Source organism: Elaeis guineensis, chromosome 2, assembly GCF_000442705.2.
Source record: "Elaeis guineensis isolate ETL-2024a chromosome 2, EG11, whole genome shotgun sequence".
NCBI classification, from domain to species: domain Eukaryota; kingdom Viridiplantae; phylum Streptophyta; class Magnoliopsida; order Arecales; family Arecaceae; genus Elaeis; species Elaeis guineensis.
Genome location: NC_025994.2, coordinates 82,814,146 through 82,838,168, shown reverse-complemented (window position 1 = coordinate 82,838,168; position 24,023 = coordinate 82,814,146). Strand labels below are relative to the sequence as shown.

At 38.4% G+C, this 24,023-nt stretch overlaps 1 pseudogene; it reads right to left on the bottom strand.

The window, feature by feature from the left end:
- Nucleotides 1–11,218: 11,218 nt before the first annotated feature.
- Nucleotides 11,219–22,920, bottom strand: LOC109506011 (uncharacterized; annotated as a pseudogene).
- Nucleotides 22,921–24,023: the final 1,103 nt, after the last annotated feature.

Genomic DNA, 24,023 nt, shown 5'->3' with positions numbered 1-24,023 from the left:
GAGAAAGAGAGAGACTAGAAAGATCCTAGAAAGAGAAGGAGAGAGAGAAATTTTTTTTTCTCTCTTTTTTTTCTTTTTCTTCTTTTTCTTTTTCTTCGCTTCTTCTTTTGTTCTTTCTTTTCTCTTCTTTGGCCGAACAGGAGAGGACCCGAGGGAGGTTTGCTCGTGGTCCGATGGGGTGCGGCGGCACGGCTGGTGGTCCGATAGCGGCGATCGACAGCGGTGGAGCCAGAGATGGCCGACAGTGAGGTTCGATCGGTGAGAAATTAAAAAATAATCGAAAAAATAAGGGACCACCCACCTATCTTTGATTTTTTCGATCACCAACCGATCATCGTTGGCCAAACTTCCAGAGAAGGAAGCTACGGAGGTGGGGGTCATGACGCATGGGTGCGGCACCATGAGCGACGGCGCTGGTGGCCGAAAAAGAGAGGGAGAAGGCTCATTCAAAATAGAGAAAAGCAGGGATTTTTCTTTTCTTGGATTTTTTGATGAATCCATCAGTCGGCGACCATGTGCAATGGCATGGGAAGGAGAGGAAGGAAGAGAGGATGGACTTACCTTAAGCTTCGGTGAGGTCTCCGACGAGGATTTGAGATGAACACGATAAGGGCATCCGCGGCTTCAACAGAAAAAATTAAGAAAAATAAGAGGGGAGATCCGATGCTCATCATGGCCAGCCTTAGAGGAGAAGAGAGGGATTTTTATAGGGCAGAGAGAAGGCCGAATCTTTTTCGGATGCGACTTCCTCTCCGATTTGCTCTCGTGGAAGAAGACTCCCAGCGGGAGTCTTCAATGTTCTCTTTTTTTTTTTTGTTTTTGTTTAGAGCGGGATATCACACTTAGAGGCACCAAAAGTGGTTTTCCCTACCATCCTAAAAGGATTAAGTGACATTGCAAACTGGAATGCCAACTTTGATGAATTCAAATCCATATAATTAAAGTAGATGCAAAACTAGATAGTAGGATGGCTATAGATGTATCACAAATAGAAAGCCCATCGACATGTTTTAGAAAAATTGTGGTAACCCATATTTAGATATAAACATTTTGAATTTGACCTACAAATTTACCACCCTTCCCACATTTTCATGTTACACCACACTATGCAATAATATGGGTGTGTTTCTTCTGTTAATGGAGATCCTCACAAGGCCAAAATTATCACGTGGAAAGGTATCAACTATTTCTCGTACAAGAATCAGTACTATATATTTTGGTATCATCCTAGAAGTTTAGAGTTATTCTTTACTTATTGATGAAATGGAAGGGAACAATTTTATCTAGGGTTTGGTGGCAATGAGTTGGGACAGATCCAGCTGTCCTAAAGCTAACATCGGTGCTAAAATATTTGATCCCAGTGTCGAGAGTAGAAACAATCTTAAATCCATCTTGGATGATGGTGTTATTCTTCCTTTGAATGAAGCTCTCTTTGATGATTACTAGTACATAATGTAGGCTATCATCTTAGTCTCAAAGTGGAGGCAAAATATCTATTGTATTTTGTTTTAAGTATCATGGTCTCAATGTGTAACAGCCCAGTTACTTGGGCCTGTAGTCCAGACGGCCCAACAGCACAAAAAAAAAAAAATCAGAGGAGGAGGAAGACTCCTAGCCGGAGTCTTCTTCCTTCACGATTTCGGCAAAATCGGACTCAAAGAGTCTGGCTAGGGTAGGAAACCTCCACTATAAGATCCCCCATCCTTCCTTTAGGAATTTACAACAAAAATTTTGAAATAAATCAAGAGATTTGAGAGATTTTTCTCAAAGATACCGTGGTGGTTGATAGGAAGAAAAGGGGTCGTCGGAGCTATTTTTGGCCGCCGGAATAAGGTATGTTCCTTCTTCCTTCCTTTCAGTTTAGTCTCTCTGGCCATGGGGTGTTAGGAAGCCGGCGAGGTGCCGGTTCGGGCTCAAACAGGGATACCCTGTTTGTGTGACTTTTCTTCTTTCTCCGCCGCCGGCAACAAGGAGGGTGGCACTGCCGCCGACACGGTAGCATCACCGACGTCGGGATGTTGCCGGGAAAGGTGGCCGGAGGTGCTCTCTTGGTCGGGATGAAGGGGGACGTTCGAATGGGGTTCGGGTTTCCTATTTTCAAACATGGAGAAGAGAAGAAGAAGAAGCCTCTTCTCTCTTCTCTAAATAAATAAAAAAAATTAAAAATACATATATATATAATATAATTATATATATATATACATACATACATACATATATATATATATATATATAAAAGGGGGGACATGGGTATGAGTCAGATAACCTCAATAAAAAAAAAAATTATTTGGTTAAATTAATTTATTTTTGTTTGATAGGAGAACAGTCTAACGATTAGGGAGACAACGAGTAGGGCTTGATTTTCGGACTATAAGGTTGTGAATTTAAATTCTCAATTATCGAGGTAAGAATCATTATACATGATCATCATCACATGTATATATTATTTTACTGATAGTTTTGCATCGTTGGATTTGAAATCAATGAATTTATCATATGTAATGTTGACATTTACTTGTGTGGTTGTGAGCATAAATATGTTTTCATCAAAGCATATGATGGCATGATTATATAGTTATGATATGTTTATTTTGAATTGATTAATGAAGACAAATATTATAATTTTATGAAAATGAAAGGAAAGAGAAATATGGTTTGGACTGACCTTGTCATGTGGAATAGCCTGCCAGGAGCTTATGCCTGGGACAGCCCCCACAGGCTTATGTGTGGAAGAATATGATCTGAGAAAGATCATGAAGAATCTGATCCGAGAAAGATAATGAATGATTTGATCCGAGAAAGATCATGGCCACTTTGATTCGAGAAAGATCATAAATAGTTCGATCCGAGAAAGATCACAGAAATCGATCCGAATAAAAGATCGTCGCATGATCTTAGTTAGTCCAAAGCCAAAAAGGAATAAAAGGTTGTCATTCCAAAGATGTGAAGAATGAAATATATAATATGAAATTCAAACAATGAATGAAGATTTCACCTGATGATGTATGATGATATATATGCATATTTATGACAATATTTCGATTATTATATACCTATATATTTTCTCAATTGTATTGGTTTTAGAAATATTAATTTTATTTACTAGTTTGATGTACATGTGCAGTGATTCTTACTGAGCTGGAGAAGCTCATATTTCTTTCTTATTTTTTTTCAGACTTACAGGATGAGTAGTTTGGATGGTTGGGGCGAGAGCAAATAAGAACTGAAGCCTTAGTAATTTAGTTAGTTTAAATTCTCTGATGCCAAAGAACATTTGAATAACTGTATTGAACAAGTTTGCTTTCGATTTGAAGCTGTGACATCGGTTGATTGTTTTGGTATTTAATTGGTTATTTAAAATTTGAAGTGTTAAATTTTAGGCCTTACATGATCCTAGGATGCTGCTCTAGGGTTTGTGTGGCCGTGTCATGTGCCCAACTCAGGTGCTGGGTTTGGGGCGTGACAGAATGGTATCAGAGCCTAGGTTTAAGAATCCTAAGGATTATTTTAGAGAGAGAGTATATGGGTAGACTTTTAGATGAAAATTGACTAATATGAAATATTATTCTTAAATTCTTGACTAAAGTGAAACTGTGTAGGTTGACATGGCAACAGGGATTGAGCGTGGGCGAAATCGGAGACCTACTCGTTTTGCGGATGGCTCTAATGCTTGGGAGCTAGCTACACCCCAAGAAAATGCTCCACCCTCATCGAATGATGATGCACCACAACAAGAATATCCTACTGAGCCTGCAGAGGTCACTCCCGGGGAAGAAACTCCAGGAGAACCTGAAATTCAACTTGGGGAACAAATTACTGCAGCTCAGTTAATGCAAGTACTGGTTCAACAACAAGTGGCTGCGAGGGAAGATATGAGGAGGATATTGGAGGTGCAACAGGGACAACAACAGCAGATCATACAACAAATATTTCAGGAGCGACAGTCCCAGCAGCAACAAGGAGCTGAAAATCAGTATGAACGTCAAATCAATTTATTAGACTTCAAAAAATATGCACCATCGGCATTCTCAGGGACCTCAGATCCTATGGAAGCAGAAAACTGGCTAAAAGCAATAGAGAAAGTTTTCCATGCTTTGAGATGTCCTGTTGAGGACAAGGTCACGTTTGCCACGTTTATGTTACAAGGTGAGGCAGCCGATTGGTGGGAGATGAAAATTGAAAAGTTAGAGCCAAATGATGTACCTTTTACATGGGAAGAATTTAGAAAGGTTTTCTATGAGAAGTATTTTTTCTAGAGTATCCAACTCCAGAAATTTTGAGAGTTTGATCGACTGGTTCAGGGCCACATGACAGTTGCTCAATATGCAGCCAAATTTGAAGAATTGTCAAGATATGCCCCTGCATTGATAGCTGAGGAAAATGTTCGAGCCAGAAAATTTGAGAATGGATTAAGGGATAGAATCCAACAGTTGGTGATCATTTTTGAGCTGCCCACTTATAAGGAAATTGTCAACAAATGCTTAATAATAGAAAAATGACTCAATGATGCTCAGGTAGCAAGAGAGAAAAGTATGAAGAAAAGGGGTCGAGTAATTGATTCTCAAAGTCAAAGTAGCAGAGCCTTCAAACCAAAGACCCCAAAATCAAGTCAGACTGCCACTGAAGGTAAAGTACAACCTCAAGGGAGCCTTATATGTTATAGGTGTGGAGGACCTCATTTTAGACGAGATTGTACGTGGCCCGGGGGACAATGTTACAAATATGGACGAGATGGTCATAAAGCAATTGTTTGCCGTAGTGGAGGAGGAGTACAGAGTCAGCAGATGCCTCAAAATTATCATAATACCCCCGCAAATCGGACACCCCAAGATGTACAAGGACAAGATGCGGGACAACAAAAATCAAAGACCTATGGACGAGTCTATGCACTTACACAACAGGATGCAAATGCTTCTAACTCGGTGGTGACAGGTACTGAATCGATCTCCTAAAAGTTCTTTTACATATATGTCATGAAATATTTTATGCTTAGATATATAAGGACATAAACCTGAATGATAAATGAATATATGACAGGTATGATCAAAATTGCATCCAACAATGTCTATACTCTATTTGATCCTGGAGCTACCCACTCTTTTATAGCAACTAGTTTTATTAAGAAGACCAATGAGATGTCTCCTACACCTTTAGAAAATAATCTCTGTGTCTGCACACCAAGTGGAGAGGTGATCTTGGTTAATTCAATTTGTAAAGATTGTGTACTGAGTATTGAGGATAGGGAGATGAAAGCAGACTTATTAGTCTTAGAGATGAAGGACTTTGATCTAATCTTGGGGATGGATTGGTTAGCAGCATATCATGCTACAGTTGACTTCTTCCAAAAGATAATAATATTTCAAATTCCAGATCAGTCAGAGTTTAGTTTTAAGAGTACTAAACCCTTCTTCCACCGGAAGTTCATCTCAGATATTCATGCTCAGAAATTTCTTAGAAAAGGATGTGAAGGATTTCTAGCCACTGTATTAGAAACTAAGAATGAGAAACTCAAGTTAGAGGATATCCCTATTGTGAAAGAATTTTCTGATATTTTTCCAGATGACCTGCCTGGACTACCTCCTGATCGAGAGATTGAATTTTTTATCGATTTGATTTCTGGTACGAGTTCATTTTCTAAAGCCCCTTATCGAATGGCTCCAGCAGAATTGAAGGAATTACAAAAGCAATTACAAGAGTTGTTGGACAAAGGATTCATTAGACCTAGTGTGTCACCTTGGGGAGCTCCAGTACTTTTTGTAAAGAAGAAAGATGGTAGCCTTCGGCTTTGCATAGATTATTGAGAATTAAACAAGATAACAGTGCGAAACAAATATCCTTTACCACGAATCGATGACTTGTTTGATCAGTTGCAGGGGGCTCAGGTTTTCTCAAAAATTGATCTTCGTTCTGCCTACCATTAGTTGAAGATACAGCCGGGAGACATATCAAAAACAGCCTTTCGGACTAGATATGGGCATTATGAGTTTTTGGTCATGCCATTTGGTCTGACCAATGCACCGGCAGCCTTTATGGATCTTATGAATCGAGTATTTGCATCATACTTGGATCGATTTGTAGTTGTATTTATTGATGATATTTTAATTTACTCAAAAAGTTCACTCGAACATGAAGAACATCTGAGGATGGTATTACAAACTCTGAGGGAAAAGAAGCTGTATGCAAAGCTACAAAAATATGAATTTTGGATGAACAGTGTTACTTTTTTCGGGTATGTCATCTCCAAGGAGGGTATCTCAGTTGACCCAAAGAAAGTGGAGGCAGTAGTTGACTGGAGCCGACCTACTAACGTATCAGAGATACGCAGCTTTTTGGGATTAGCTGGCTATTATCGAAGGTTTGTGGAAGGTTTCTCTAGTATTGCCATACCTCTATCTCGTCTAACACAGAAACAAGTAAAGTTTGAATGGACAGACGAATGTGAGCAAAGCTTCCAAGAGTTAAAAAGACGATTGGTGACTGCTCCAATCTTAACCATTCCATCTGGTACAGAGGGTTTCACTATTTATAGCGATGCTTCTCGTAAAGGTCTCGGTTGTATTTTGATGCAAAAAGGAAAGGTGATAGCTTATGCTTCTAGACAATTGAAATCTTATGAGCGGAATTATCCTACTCATGACTTAGAATTAGCTGCTGTGGTCTTTGCTTTAAAAATATGGAGGCATTACTTATATGGAGAGCATTACGAGATTTTCACGGATAATAAAAGCTTAAAATATATCTTTACTCAGAAGGAGTTAAATTTGAGACAAAGAAGGTGGCTGGAACTACTGAAGGACTATGACATGACAATAAACTATCATCCCGGGAAGGCGAATGTTGTAGCCGATGCTCTAAGTAGAAGATTTTCTGGTGAATTGGCTGCTCTAATTACCTCACAAAAGTCTATATTGCTGGATTTGGAGAAATCAGGAATTGAAATACGACCACATGATTCTCAAGTTCAGCTTGCAAATCTTGTACTACAGCCTACTTTGATTGAAAAGATTAAAGCAGCTCAAAAGGAGGATTCAGAGTTACAAAAGGTCATAGATGCAGTGAAATCCGGTATACAGACAAAATTTTGGATACATGAGGATGGGTCATTGAGATTTGATAACAGACTATGTGTTCCCAAGATTTCAGGATTAAGAGATGAGATCCTAGAGGAAGCTCACTGTTCGGCTTACACTATGCATCCTGGAAGCACAAAAATGTATCAAGATTTGAAAAGAAATTTTTGGTGGTCTGGTATGAAAAGGGATATTGCACAATTTATAGCCCAATGTTTGGTATGTCAACAAGTAAAACTTGAACATCAAAGACCAGCAGGACCACTGCAGTCTCTTCTTATTTCTCAGTGAAAATGGGAGCATATTACTATAGATTTTGTGACTAGATTACCTAAAACACTTCGAAATAATAATGCTGTATGGGTAATTGTTGATCGATTGACGAAATCAGCACATTTCTTACCCTTTCGGATTGGTCTTTCCTTAGAAAGATTGGTAGGTTTGTATATAGAGCAGATTGTACGACTGCATGGAGTACCAGTTACTATTGTGTCAGATCGAGATAGTAGATTTGTTTCGCAGTTTTGGAAGAGTCTTCATAAAGCTCTTGGAACCAAGTTAAATTTCAGTACAACTTTTCATCCTCAAACTGACGGACAATCTGAACGAACCATACAGATCCTAGAGGATATGTTAAGGGCTTGTGTCATAGACTTAGGTGGAGCTTGGGATAATCACTTATCATTGGTTGAGTTCGCTTATAATAATAGTTATCAAGCAAGCATTCAGATGGCTCCTTTCGAGGCATTATATGGAAGAAAATGTAGATCGCCCATTTGTTGGGATGAGGTGGGAGAAAGAAAACTGTTGGGATCAGAAATAGTGCAACAGACAGTGAAAAAAGTACACATGATCCAGGAACGACTTCGTACGGCTCAGAGCAGGCAAAAGAGTTATGCTGATAATAGAAGAAGAAAACTGAAATTTCAAGTTGGCGATCATGTTTTTCTGAAAGTTTCTCCTACTAAAGGTATCATGAGATTTGGAGTGCGTGGTAAGTTGAATCCAAAGTATATTGGTCCTTTTGAAATTTTAGACAGGATTGGAGAGGTTGCATATCGATTAGCATTACCGCCGGCTTTATCTGGTGTTCATGATGTGTTTCATGTATCGATGTTGAGGAAATATATTCCAGATCCAAGTCATGTGGTGAGTTATGAACCTTTGCATCTTCAGAAGGATATGACTTATGAAGAATATCCAGTACGGATTGTTGACAAGAAAGATCAGGTGTTACGACATCGAATTATTCCTTATGTGAAGATCCAATGGAGCAATCATAGCGAGAGAGAGGCTATATGGGAACTCGAGACAGAAATGAAGATCAAGTATCTACAACTTTTTGGAAACTCAGGTATGTAAATTTTGAGGATGAAATTTTTTTTTAAGGGGGGAGATTGTAACAGCCCAGTTACTTGGGCCTGTAGTCCAGACGGCCCAACAGCACAAAAAAAAAAAAAATCAGAGGAGGAGGAAGACTCCTAGCCGGAGTCTTCTTCCTTCACGATTCCGGCAAAATCGGACTCAAAGAGTCCGGCTAGGGTAGGAAACCTCCACTATAAGATCCCCCATCCTTCCTTTAGGAATTTACAACAAAAATTTCGAAGTAAATCAAGGGATTTGAGAGATTTTTCTCAAAGATACCGTGGTGGTTGATCGGAAGAAAAGAGGTCGCCAGAGCTGTTTTTGGCCGCCGGAACAAGGTATGTTCCTTCTTCCTTCCTTTCAGTTTAGTCTCTCCGGCCATGGGGTGTTAGGAAGCCGGCGAGGTGCCGGTTCGGGCTCAAACAGGGATACCCTGTTTGTGTGACTTTTCTTCTTTCTCCGCCGCCGGCAACAAGGAGGGTGGCACTGCCGCCGACACGGTAGCATCACCGGCGTCGGGATGTTGCCGGAAAAGATGGTCGGAGGTGCTCTCTTGGTCGGGATGAAGGGGGACGTTCGAATGGGGTTCGGGTTCCTTGTTTTCAAACGTGGAGAAGAGAAGAAGAAGAAGCCTCTTCTCTCTTCTTTAAATAAATAAAAAAAATTAAAAATACATATATATATAATATAATTATATATATATATATACATACATATATATATATATATATATATATATATATATATATATATATATATATATATATATATATATATATATATATAAAAGGGGGGACATGGGTATGAGTCAGATAACCTCAATAAATAAATAAAAAATTATTTGGTTAAATTAATTTATTTTTGTTTGATAGGAGAACAGTCTAACGATCAGGGAGACAATGAGTAGGGCTTGATTTTCGGACTATAAGGTTGTGAATTTGAATTCTCAATTATCGAGGTAAGAATCATTATACATGATCATCATCACATGTATATATTATTTTACTGATAGTTTTGCATCGTTAGATTTGAAATCAATGAATTTATCATATGTAATGTTGACATTTACTTGTGTGGTTGGGAGCATAAATATGTTTTCATCAAAGCATATGATGGCATGATTATATAGTTATGATATGTTTATTTTGAATTGATTAATGAAGACAAATATTATAATTTCATGAAAATGAAAGGAAAGAGAAATATGATTTGGACTGACCTTGTCATGTGGAATAGCCTGCCAGGAGCTTATGCCTGGGACAGCCCCCACAGGCTTATGTGTGGAAGAATATGATCCGAGAAAGATCATGAAGAATCTGATCCGAGAAAGATCATGAATGATTTGATCCGAGAAAGATCATGGCCACTTTGATCCGAGAAAGATCATAAATAGTTCGATCCGAGGAAGATCACAGAAATCGATCCGAATAAAAGATCGTCGCATGATCCTGGTTAGTCCAAAGCCAAAAAGGAATAAAAGGTTGTCATTCCAAAGATGTGAAGAATGAAATATATAATATGAAATTCAAACAATGAATGAAGATTTCACCTGATGATGTATGATGATATATATGCATATTTGTGACAATATTTCAGTTATTATATACCTATGTGTTTTCTTAATTGTATTGGTTTTAGAAATATTAATTTTATTTACTAGTTTGATGTACATGTGCTGTGATTCTTACTGAGCTGGAGAAGCTCATATTTCTTTCTTATTTTTTTTCAGACTTACAGGATGCGTAGTTTGGACGGTTTGGGCGAGAGCAAATAAGAACTGAAGCCTTAGTAATTTAGTTAGTTTAAATTCTCTGATGCCAAAGAACATTTGAATAATTGTATTGAACAAGTTTGCTTTCGATTTGAAGCTGTGACATCGGTTGATTGTTTTGGTATTTAATTGGTTATTTAAAATTTGAAGTGTTAAATTTTAGGCCTTACATGATCCTAGGGTGCTGCTCTAGGTTTTGTGTGGCCGTGTCATGTGCCCAACTCAGGTGCTAGGTTTGGGGCATGACACAATGGTATTTGAAGTATCAGCTGTATTTGATTCTCTTCTAAAATATTGCTGTAGAAACTTCAAAAACAGGATTTGTTTATATTAGAACTCTTTATAACTCCTCCCCAAATGTTCTAATCCATGTATATACCTCCTTTCTTTTTTATTTTGTTATGTACATCTTTCTTATCAATAAATTTTGATAGCATTTGCCTCCTTTATCATCAAAAAAGGAAGAACTAGGCTTAGAATTGGGCCTACATAGATCTTTCTAAAAATCCTAGCCCAAGCCCCATACAAATTCGCTTTTCCTGTCTCCAGACTCGAGTCTTGCCGCGGGCTTGTCTGATGAACCCGACTAGACTTTCCAAAAGTGACCATGCCTACTGGCGTGTCCAAATAAAGATTGATCACTAATAAGAATGCCAGAGAAAATGAATGGTAGACTCCTAGTTTCGAGGATGTCTGCAAGGATTAATTGCTCTCTTTGAAATCAAGTGACTTAAATTGTGGGGTCGATATTACCTGAAATGCATGCAAAATCGACCAAGTAGACTACAAACAAGGTCAGATCAAGTAGAAAACCTCTACATCAAACAATGGAAATCTAATATCTCCAAACACACAAAATGATGTCCAGAAACATCTTCAAAAAGGTAGGGAGAACCCATATCCATGGCAGAGAAGCAAACAACATACGAAGGATCTAGCAAAGGTCATAACACAAGCCAAAAAATCCACACTCAGTGAAGCAAACATGAGAAACGTCTACATGCCGGATAATTCAAAAAGGATGTAACTTCAGGGTGCGCTCTGGCACCTCGGCGAAGGTGGCCTTTATGAGGTCGATGTAGAGTGGAAACTGCGCCACAGCAAAGAATGATACGGGCAGGCAAACAATTGCATATATTGGATATGCTGCATACTTTAGCTTTTGTTCGATGACAAAGAAATTGCCGGCACAAAAGGAGACCAGATTTGCACCGATGGACATGAAGAGGGCGGTGAGGCCAATGATCAGCTTCACAGGGAGGTCCTTCTCGAAGTCTCGCTCCTGAAAGCGGGAGGTGAGGATAGAGAGGAACATTACCAGGGAGGTAACCGAGAAGCAGAGAGCTATGAGCGCGGAGAGGGCAAACACTTGGAACGCAACCTTGCCCTCGAAGATGGGGAAACCTGAAACTTGGTTGACGCCTCCGGGCACAGCGGTTGCAGAGGTGAAGGCCACTGTCGCGATGAGGGCAGCGACCACGGAGCACGACTGCGAGGTGTTGTTGAGCCACTTGCTGGCGTCCTTGACCAAAGACTCATGAGATTTGGTGAAGATTTCCAGAGCGGTTTCGCCTTTAAAATTGTGCTGCATAAAGAACTCGGGTGCCATGGAGTTCAACACATACTGAGACGTTCGGAGCAACACATGCATGCAGGCATTATATTAGCTAGCTAGCAACAACATCTATCCATCCATCAATCTCTATATTTATATATAGTTGACCCAATAGGACAGAGTATTCATTAAATGGACAGGCAGCATCTCATCAACAGATATTTATAGTTAACTTTGAGTATCCTATGAATTATATTACAAATGATGAGGTTTAGGGACTATAGCCATCCATCGGGCTGTGTGTGTCTGTGCGTGTGCGTGTGTGTGTGCGCGCGTGTGAGAGAGAGAGAAAGAGAGACCTTGTACCACTTGATCTCCCATTGCATTTGAAGAGCTGCTCCAGGGATGAGCCAAGGCCTGTTTTGGCCATGCTTGGCAGCCAAATGTAGGGCGCTGTTGCCATCCTTGTCAACTGCACCAAACACAGTATTCTTCATTAATTCCCTCTTCAGCATAAGTTCATAAACTCGGGGCTGTCGGTTCTCCACTGCTTATAGAACTATGTTTTTCTCATCTTGATCTAGGTCAAGAGCTGCCACTGGAATGTCCTCCAGAATTTTCTCCACCATCTCTATGACACCTCTCTTTGCTGCCACTAGGACTGGTGTCGCTGCCAAAAATTTGAATTTATAAAGAGAAAATAAAAGTTAGCATCTAAGATAGTTGAATACAGCATATCAATGCTATCTATTTGACTGAATATTTATGTGAACTCAAAAGGGGGTATGATTTTGAGAGAACTACTTAATAAGATAATCTAGGTCAAATATTTGAAAAACAACACCATCAAGATTTGATTCCCCTAGACCATAGCTCTGTTTGCTTATCTTTTAAACTGTTGACCAATAAAACTGCAATGATTAACTTTCAGAATATTAGCCTGGGATACCTCCAACTGGTTTTTGTTTTGAATCATCTGCAACTTGTTTGCTGCAAAAAGCCTCAAGTTTCTTGAAAAAATCATCCTGAATTTGTTGAGGAGTGGGTTGCTTTCGTTCATCTCCAATTTCTGGTGGCTCTTCTGAAGCAATGGTTTGCATGCTGGGCTTCGTTCCATCTTTACCATAATGCCATGCCTTGAGTCGGTAAACAAGTTCTTTCATGATCTGATATGCATGGGTATTCTTTTGCTTCCTCTTTTTCATTGTTTGTACCTTCCATAGCCCTACAATTGCAGTAATTGGCAATGTTTAACAACACGCAAATGTTTTTTTAGTAGCAAATATAATTGCATAAAAATCACTAAGAACAAGTTTTCTGCATTAAAATCAGCCCATTGATATTTCCGTTTAGAGAGATTTAGCAAGTAGGATGTCATTTCATGTTATATTTAGATTTTTTTAATGAACTGCCTTTTTTCGGGGCTAGCTAGTCTGCCGAGTTTTACATTGTTTGGGCCAAATTTTCAGATGGCCCTTATTGAAAATTTTAGGCCGTGCGGCTGCTAATTTGTATTCGTACTTGAGGTTTTCTGCTTTTAAAAAATATTGATTCTAGCGACTTCGAATGGTTCTGTGCCATGCCCTTATGCCATATGGCAGGGGAGCTTTCCATATGCACAAAATTGGTCGTACCAAGTATGTTACTCTTTATCTTGTGATGATTTGTATTCTAGTTCACTCTAGTGTCAGAAATGACTGTATCATGAGCAATATCCAAAGTTCATAGACGCTTAAGGGTTCATAACATATTATAGTGCTTTGAGATCTTCGAGTTCTTGTTGACATATCGATTTTTGGCAGACTAGAAGACAAGTGTATAACATAGAGACTAGTGGTGCCGCTTGGATGAGGCCAAGTCACGGCAGGCCGCATGCTCGGACTCAAAAGCCTTTATATATAAGAGAAAAGGCATAACTCAAACAATAATCTTTCACCACCCAATCTTATATATTAAAAAAAGAACATTTGTAATGAGATGACTAATGGAAAAGAATAAAACATAAAGTTAAGTTAGAAACGAACCAATTCCAATGATAACTAACAGAAACTTCACTACAAGCTTGAAGAAGTCGAAGCATGTGGAGTAATTATTTGGATATCTTCGATGATTTTGTGAGTCAATTTCTTGTGCTTTTTCACCGTTCTCTGCCAAGCTCAATGAATCAAAAAACGATTAGGGCAATTAGCCTAGTAACAACATTTCAAATCACTAGTGGAATTAATAAACCTCTCTACTGTCCATGACGTGGTGGCAATTATTTCAACTACTTTTGTCATAGTATACTTCCACCAGAGGTTTTAACAATGATATTGATTGCCATGCGCCCCTCATCACAGTAAAGATGGTTTCTCAAAAATGGGGAGAAAATCTTGATCTCAATGGGCTGCTCTGTTCGTCTTTGGTCAATCTTAAAGGCCAATGCTCTTGTAAGCCATTGTTCTCGGTCTCAAAAAGTATAAGTACGTAAAATATATGACACTCCAAATATATTTCGGTGGCTAGCATAAAGTACATAGTTCAAAGTTTCTAAGTTGTGCCTGGTGTTACGGAAAGTCTCCCGGAAAGACCTCAGTTTTCCTGTTTAATTTATTGAAAGGAAAAAAATTTCAAACTACGTATGCCATATTCTCTTAAAGATTAAGAGGATATTTGTTTCAAGACTTTCTTTGGTGACCATTTGTGTGCGCGCGTGTTCGTGTGTGCAGATGGGTGAGTGGTGTGTCTGTGATGCCATTGCTAGCATGGGACGAGAGTAAGATGATATATGGATGAAGTTCAACTAAGCCATCTGTTTCCAATATTTGGTACCAGCAATTCAAGTCCACCAATTTTTGCATTTTTTTTAGGGTTTGAAATACTTCACCACCCGTTGATTTTAATAAAGGCCATGTTTGTCCACAAGTTCAACATCATTGACAGAAAAAGCCACAAATGTACGGAAAAATAATCATCACCGCTTCTTGATTGTGCGCACCTAAGTTTTTCTTCATCTATGGAGGAAAAGGGGAAAAGTACAACTAAAACCAGGTACGTATGTATGCACATGTGGCTACACAAAAAAAAAAAAAAAAAAAAAAAAAAAGAATGCTCGACATACTATCATGCTCTTGCAAGAATTTAATTACCTGGGTCTCCTTCATCTGTAATGCCAATGCTAGGAACTGCATCTGAAACTGAAAACTCACCATGTCAGTTTTGCAGAAATGCTAGGTCAATATCTTTGGGCTGATTAAATAATTGAAGGAACCTCATGGACAATCCAAACAGGAACCAATTCTTTGGGGAGCTCAAACTTTGAATTAGATATTTCTATGTTTCATCGAAAACTTGTGGTTACAAAAAAGAAAATTGCAGTGGCCATGATATACATATGACATTTAATTGGTACATAGCTACACGCACATGAATATATGTATATATATGAAATAGAAAAATTAATTATGAATCATTCATGTATAAGGACTGGATACTCTCGAAACCGAGTAAACTGACTCCACCGGTGAGGCAATGACTTGACCAGGGCTCCTTGTTAATTTGACATCAGTTTTCTTGCTTAGTTGTTTCAACCTTACAGACATAGGTAGGGGAAAGTTCAAAGGAAAAACCTATAGTGGGAAAGAGAATAAATGCAGAAACATTTAATATAAAAACACTAGAAGCTAATAAGGAACCAGAAATATTGAAAACTTTACATATTTATGATAAATTTGACTTGCACTTTGCCCCTCGAAAGTTCTTGCTATTTTAGATGACCAGCAACGTAAGAGGAGGAGGTATCAAACACCTATGAAGACAACATTTTAAAATAACGACCGAATGATTTCCCCTCAAATAAAAAAAAAAACAACCAAATAAATTGAATGTACCACATGATTGGACACGTTCTTGAGGAAGGTTTTTAAAACAAAAACAATTGAATCATGTTATAGATTGTGAAAGCATGCCTGGGTAGAATAATTTTAGTAAACAATTGATGCCTGCTTTTCACGTGGGATGAGGGTCGATCTTCTTCCATCCTCTTGCCACCGCCCCCTCCATACATACCTGCACTATATGTTTCTCCACCGTCTCCTCTATACATACCGCCCCCTCCATACATACCTGCACTATATGTTTCTCCACCGCCCCCTCCATACATACATGCATTACTTGTTTCTTCACTACCATCGGCCGCCGACCTGAATCTGTTGGAGAAACTCAATCGACTACCTCTTACCATCCTTCGCTTGTCCACCATCCTTTGTCTCTCTGCCACCTCTTTCTCTACTATTGCAAACCACTACCACCCACACTCATTTAAGCCGTTTTTGACTAGAGGTGACAATTTCTAACCCAACCCACAAGGTTCGCCGTTCATGTATGGATTTGTGAATTCTCATCCAAAAATATAAAAAATAAATCATCTGTCTAATATAAAGTCCAAAACTATATGGGCTTCAACCTTAAATGGTTTAGTAGGTTGGTTGTAGGTTGACCAATTGGCTGTAGGTCCGATTCAAATCAGGCATTTTGGATCCACCGGTAGGTTAGGTTATGTTTGGTTTAGGCTCTATCAATCTTGGTATATATGGTAAATCCATCCCAAACCTATTCTGACCTAATGGTTACCACCTTTAATTTCGAGCACCATCGTGACCATCACCACCCTTCATTGGAGCCCAAACCCAACTCCTCTCTCCTTTGACCTCACCAAAGCTTTCTTATGCCCAAGGCAATAAATTCTATTTGTAATCCGATAGTGCTCAAGAAGGTGAACTAGCAAACAATGATGGCAATGTCAAGGTGAAGAATGTGACGGCAGAGCATACATCAAAGTTGCTAAGCACGGGAGGGGTAGGGAAGTGATGGGCAAAGGTGCATGACGAAGATGTTGAGTGATCAATAGAAAGAATTGGACAATGGCAATGTTGGAGGAGGTAAAGTAGATAATAGTGATGGAGATGCAGAGGTGCATGGAAAGGCAAAGAACACATGCCAAGGTTCTATTCTTTAGATCCTGATCATTTTTGAATGAGGCTTGAGCAATAGAGATTTTTCCATGGGTCTTGTCACTCCCATCTTAACATAGGCAAGTTCTATACAACGGTCACCTTGTCCATTGAAGCATCAAGTGTTCCCGTGACTTTCAGGCCCAGCATAAACCCTATGATCTTGGTTGGCATTAACTAATATACTTGAGACATTCGAGGGTGTTATATGGTAATAAGATTTATTTTAGTCTTTCCTTTACTATCTTGGAGCTTTCACTGAATTTTAAGATCAAAGTCCCAGCAGTTATGAATAAATCTTGTTTCTATTATTCTAACTGATATTTTGGTATCTAATTGTCCATTATGAATCGACTAGGACACTAAATTACTTTTATTTTTTTTAATAGTTCTCCAGCCTCCATTTTGATTAGGATAATGTATTAGCTCATCTCAATATCTTTTGTTGAATGAGAGAGTTATGATCTGGCTTTAAAGCTTCCCCCATGCAAGTAAGGGCAACCTTAAGAAGTAGTAAGACTAAAATAGTTTCGATTGCAGAATAAGTGAAGGTATCTGTACATTTCCCCTAGTTATTTTGCCAAATACCATTTGGGCAGCCATGAAACAAGTTTATTCTGCCTCATGAGATATCTCTCCTCTCCCTACGTCATAAACCTATTCCACCACTCCTCTAGGTTTATACCATGGACTTGGATTGGATGAAAGTTAACTTATTTCTCCCAATTACCTTTTTAACCCTGATAGAATGAGTGCCTAATATGGAAAGAATAAAGAGGCGAGCAAATGGCTTCACCTTTCCCTTTCTCCTTATTGCTCCTCCCTCTCTTCCTCCTTCCTGTCATATGTACCATAAGCCGCTAATAGCAAGAGAATAGGATGTCTTCGCGAAGAAGACACTGTTGGCTCTTCTCCAAGCATCCCCTTTGTCAGTCTTGGCCTCATCACCCTCTTCTTTAGCACTATTTTTGTGCCCACGAGCAACACCTCCCACGTTAGCATTATTATCTCTTTGCCTTTCTTCAACAAGAACTTAGATTCACCATCTCTCTTATTTTTTGCAATCTTGTGATCTGTAAATTTGAACTTTTAGTGAGATATTTTGATTCTACTTCAAGAATTCTTACATCTAATTACTTGTTCTCAAACATGGCAGTAAGATCTCATATGGATCTAGGTTATGGTTGCACAAATTTCAAAGATTTATTTGTTTCCACGGTAAAGTTAAAACATTTGTCTTAGTGGAATCTCTCTCCCTCTCTCTCTCTCTCTTTCTCTCTCTCTCTCTCTATATATATATATATATATTGGTTGGGGTTGGGGGGGGGGAGAATATATATGGTTATACTTGCTATACTCTACTATGATTGTGCAGTCTATTACACTCAGAGCAGTTTATATTTTCTAGCAGAGTGTTATATATAGTAAAGCGAACCTAATCTATGATTTACTTAAAAAGATTAAAAATTAAAAATTGTGTTTTATATGTTTTGTGCCACTTATATGAGTCTGTTTTTGTAGTTGATAGTTCTTGGTATGGATCTTTGGCCATTAAATTGGTCCATTGGTTATAGAAAATTTTTATTTGTAATAAAACTCTCTGACAAGAAATATGTTGAAGTAATAGTATTTGAAATAATAAATTTGATGCTTGTTTTTAACGTTTTCATGAGACAAAATTTCTATGTTTAGCCATTTTCTAATTTTTGCTAGAAGATCAACTTATTCAGCTAACTAAACAAATTCATGACCATTGACCGGGATGTCACCTCAACCATATTTCTTCGATCAAGCACCATAAATTTCTTATCCTGTGGCATAAGTTTCATTGATCAACTTAAAGTAACTAGATGGCTATTCCTTGTTCCCCCATTTTTGTTCCACACCCAAATAACACATAAAAAAAGAATTGTATGATATGTGCGTACATGTAAAGGATGAATCCAGATAGTTGAAAAAATAAGTCCATCAAAATTTGTTTAAACCAAATGAAATTATATAGAATAAAGATCTTTTGTTAAATACTTTCAATAAAGCAACATTGGTACCAATTCTTGAATGGTACCAATATTTGTTTGTATTATTTAGCCTTTTTGCACCTACCAATATTTTTGAAGACATGTTTTAGCCAAGTAAAGATGTTGTAGCATGCTTCATAATTATCTGGTAATTTGTGATTCTCATCATCCAAAATTTGTTCATAACCGGTGCCTTCATTTTTGCTCAATTTCTCCTTGTACGTTTGATATTTTATTTTGAGTGGATCCACAAATATACCTACACATGAAAGAAAAGGGAAGAAATTTAGAAACATCAATGCAAAAAATGCTACTTTGCAAGCTCAGGTTGTAGGATTTAAAATAATAAAAAAGTAAGAAATAATAAAAGGCATATCTAAATATATATATACTTCTATTAGTAGCCTGTGTATCATTGGTACTTTATGGTTCACCATCATAGTTGCCCGACATTTTTTAAAATCAAAAGAACTATAGTTTTGATATTTTAAATAGAGAAGTCAATTACAATTTTGACTTTCACCATTTTGCAAATTAAACATCCGTTTGCTATCAAAAATTAGGTTTTTTAATTCTACTCAAAATTTTTCTTTTATTTTTTATAAAAAATTATGTATCAATACTTTTTGTCATTTGTATAAATTTCATATACGATACAAGAACAAATTCCTTAGCTAGTTATTAATTATATGTTCTATTTAGAGGATATATTGGGATCTTCTACCTTTTGAACTACTACAATCTATTAGGGTTTGAATCGAGGGATTTTTTTGTTGGGACCATCTCTTTATCTTAGGAATTTGAAAGGGGGCAGAGTCAAGGGATTTGTATTATAATTTCTCTTGACTTCAAAATATCTACCACCAATAGGCTTTCTTTGATAATATATCTATCTTTAGACGTAAGTCCTACATCAAATTGTTGGATATATTCAAATTATTTAATAATTCTTTTTGTTTTTTTGGAGTTTTCATGATTTTCAAGGGATTTTTAGTTGGTGTTTGTTGTTTGGCAACATAGGTGATCTAATTGGAAGAGCTCATATATTAGAACACCAGAAAGAACTCTTTATTAATTTTTATTTAATCATATATTATATTTATTAACTCATGTATACTTGTATTTATACCAACATAGGGGAGCCTAGCTAGTGGGGCACAGATTTTTGGGTTAAATGTCACATCCGTACCTGTGCTTGTAGGGCTCGACTTAACGCAATTGGCCTTGCACATCCATGCCCAATATGTTTTTTTTTTGTCAGTCTTCTACATTTATATCAGTTTGTTTTTGGATGACCACAAGCGTTAATTTGCATTCAAACTATTAACCGTTGGAGACCCTTTACCGGATTGATTTGATTATGAGCAGCCCATGGCGGTTCTTTTTAGATGTAACTACATATATCTAGTAAGAATTTTAATAGGATTGTATCGCTAATAAGAACTTCGATGAGTTTGTCTTCTGCTAGCTATGGCGGTTCTTCAATTTCTTTTTCCTCCATTTCTCCAACCAATTATTCATTGCTTGCATTCTTACTTTATTCCTCACGAAAGGAGTCATCCACCCCATCATTACACACACACACCAATTTTTCAAGCTTTATATTTTTATGTGATTCACCTGTACAGAATAGCTATATCTGTGCCCTCTTCAACTGCCGAACCCTCCGTATTCCATATGACCTCTACTAATGGACCACAGAGCACTAGCAATTTTTTGATATCCCTCTCCCTTCCTACAACTATCGCCTCTATATCCACCCCCCAACCAACCACCACCACCATGTCTCTCTCCATATTCTACGAAGACATCAACCACCAGCCTGTCATAATTCTTGTGAGAACACCCCACCACAAACAACACCAAACAAGTCTGTAGATTGGTCAGATCATTTTGAGCTCGAATCCGCCTGACCCATATATATATTATCACCCGATAGAGTCCATTATCAAGCAAATATACATGTTCTCGTTAGCATCTACTCGATTTCAAATAAGATCCTTAGACAATCTTTAAACAGCAAAAACATTTGTAGTAGCTTAAATAAATATTCTACACATTATCTATATAAATGACATAGATACACGTGGTCTCACAATTTATTATCAACAAATATATTTTTTTAATAATTAATTATCAATAATTATTTTATGGTTGATTTGATAATTCATTATTTTACAATTTCTCTAATAATTAGTGATGATAATTCTTCATGAGCTTTGATAACATTTGACAATAAGAATGCTGAAAATTGCTAGAAAGTACTAACGGATATATTGATCTAATACTTACATATAAGTAATGAATATTTAAATATATTTATATGCCATGACTTCAAGCTGGTAAATTCATCGGTTGAACTAATGACTCATGATTTAGTCCATCCTTTGGTTTGTTGAATGATCTAGGTCTTAAAATATTGCTAGAGAGGATTTTTTTCTACCGCGTAGCTGGATAAATATAAGTGTGAATCCTTTGTGATGCATAACATGATACAGTGCATCGCATGCACCATCCATTGCATGATGGATGGCTTTGTGTGAATATAGATTATGTAATGCACGTCGTATGCAATTATCCATTATACGAGGAACAGTGCACATAATGCATCACACTCTACAGTGCATCACAAGTACCATAGAGAACTTGCGCTCGATAGACATTGTCCACCTATACATTATGATGGAAGGATGACCATCTGATGCCAGTTCATATATGGCCGAGTGCACTTGGTTTGGTATAGCTTGAAATCCACCAAACTCGCCTACTCCCCAGATGACATATAAGCTAACCTTCCAAGGCCGGTAACCATGCTGAGAGACGAAAACACAAGCCATTATTGTCTAAAATCAAGTTAAAGAAAGAAATGACATGACCTCGTACTACAAGTTCGAACCTATGCCGTGTTCTGCCGTGAGAGGACTGTTCAGCCCTCGCCACGTCATACCATCATGGAACCAGACGATATACGTACAAGAACCTCCGACTTCATATCTCCAAACATACTTGGCTTATGGAGAAAAATGCTCATTTATATTTTCTTAATCCTTCTCGCAATCGAAATGACTGTAAAGAGAAGAAGGTTCCATTTGGCGGTATGTTCCAGGAATAGATCCATTAGCATAATACTAGATCTGTGATTCTAAAAATTTCGGTGAGGTTCGAAAATAGAGAGAGCGAGAGACTTACAATGGTAGATTACACTGTCAAGTAGGTTGAAATGGCTACCACTTCTGAAAGCTGATGGCTTGTTGGCCAAGACATGGAGAGGCGACTCCCCCTTCTCATTCATGGCGTTCACCGTATCTGGATAGCACCTTATGATCTCTAAGGCCAGATCTATGCAGCATATAAGCATGGCTCGAAATTAGAAACAATGCTTTAATATAATAAATTAATAATGTGGGCAAGCCCGAGCTAGTTATTTCATCACATGCACGCACTCTTAATAAGAAGGTATATGATCTTTAAAACGGACATGGCAATAATCAAAAGACCCAAACACGGTAGTCGTCCTTTGGAATCTTGGGAGGATATTCCTATATATATATATATATATATATATATACACACACATACATATGATTGCAACTAATTAAATCTACCATTAAATGAATAGTACTTACCAAAGTGCTCCGCGAAAATGGCATTATGGAGGATGGTGTCGCCACCTTCACTCCTGACAAGAGTGGGGTGCTCAATGTGGGTCTCCACGACAGACTGCAGGGCGAAGAAGGCTTTCTTGTGGCCGTGGCGCACGGCCTTGAAGAGGGGCGTCTCTTTGCGTTCGTTGAGATTGTCGACCACCATGCGGGGGTTCAAGCTGGCCATGGCCAAGCACACGCCCTCCATCCCAAGAGCGGCGGCGATGTGGAGCGCCGTGTCACCCCTCTCGTTCTGGATCTCCAGAATCTGACATATATATCTTTCGTCCTTTGCGTCGATCAGGCACTTCATGAGAAGCTTCACATTGTTCTCTGCGCTGCTCGATGCGGCCAAGTGCAGCAAGGTATCCCCACCCCAGGTTATCTTTGTTTCGCGGACCTTCTCGTGCCGGGCGTAGGTTTCCGCCACATCTTTCCAGCCGCCCTGCATGGCACTCTTGAACAGATTTTCCTTGTCGTTGTCGGTGACGTCCGGCATCTTCTGGTCTTCCATTTGGGGTTGGCTATAAGTTTCTGACGAGCTCTGAATACACTTAATCGGCAAAGCTTGCCGGGCCCTATTTATGATAGGGGCAATAGTATCAAACTACCCTGGCTAAGCTTGCGGGGCCCTATTTATAATTCATACACCTGTATGCTTGCTCTTTAAAGGGAAAAAGTTTCATAAAGTAATTATACAAAGCTAAGGTGGTGCACCTACCATGTAGGCGCATGGTACGTTAATATAGTATTTAGCCAGCCAAGATCAAATCAAAATAGAACATAGGGGATCGAGTTGATACGTTGTCAGTAATAAGACGCGGAAAGCCAAAAGCCTGTTACAAAACCTACCGTAAAACCCAAACTTGGTTTACATAATCAAGAATTCATTAGCTACGTACGGTCGTTTTCAAGTCCCTGTCCTAGAATTTTAGATCTAGTACCGTTATTTGATCCAAGAAGCGGGGCACGGACGGAATTTTGCTGGTTCTTCTATTCAGTGGGAAGTTTATTTCCATTGCAAGGCCATATCTGCGACCCTTGGTGGACTAAAACATTTGTACTTTTCGCATGCTGCAAGACATTAAAAATTTCACCTGAGCTACGTAATAGTTATAAAAACGTGCCGTGTATTGAACTCATTAATGCTAAACCCTCGATATAAGAAGGGAGAGGAATCCTCCAAGTGCGAAGTAATATTACTACGTAATAGTAATATAAGCAGGAACTGGAGGATTTTGGCGAGGAATGTAGCTCCCTATGGGCAACAGTAGGCAAGTCAAGCACGTGAAATAATCTAGTACGCTCTGTCGCATACATCACCTTCTGGTAATTAAATGCAATAATGCATTTCATTCTCCACGATGAAATGCACGCTAAACAGGTTACCAGTTGCCACAGATTGCTGGTGCGTATGCACGGAAAAGAATAAACGGGTACACTTCCAGATTGAAGCAAAGTCTGCGAGCGAAACAGCGAAAAAGGTTTCTTCTATGTTCCGAAGCTGGTCGCCAGTTGTTCTAAATCCTATTGAAAGTCTAATTATTACTTGGATCAGATCAACTGGATCAGTCAAATTTCATAGTGAAAAATTATTGATTAAAATAGT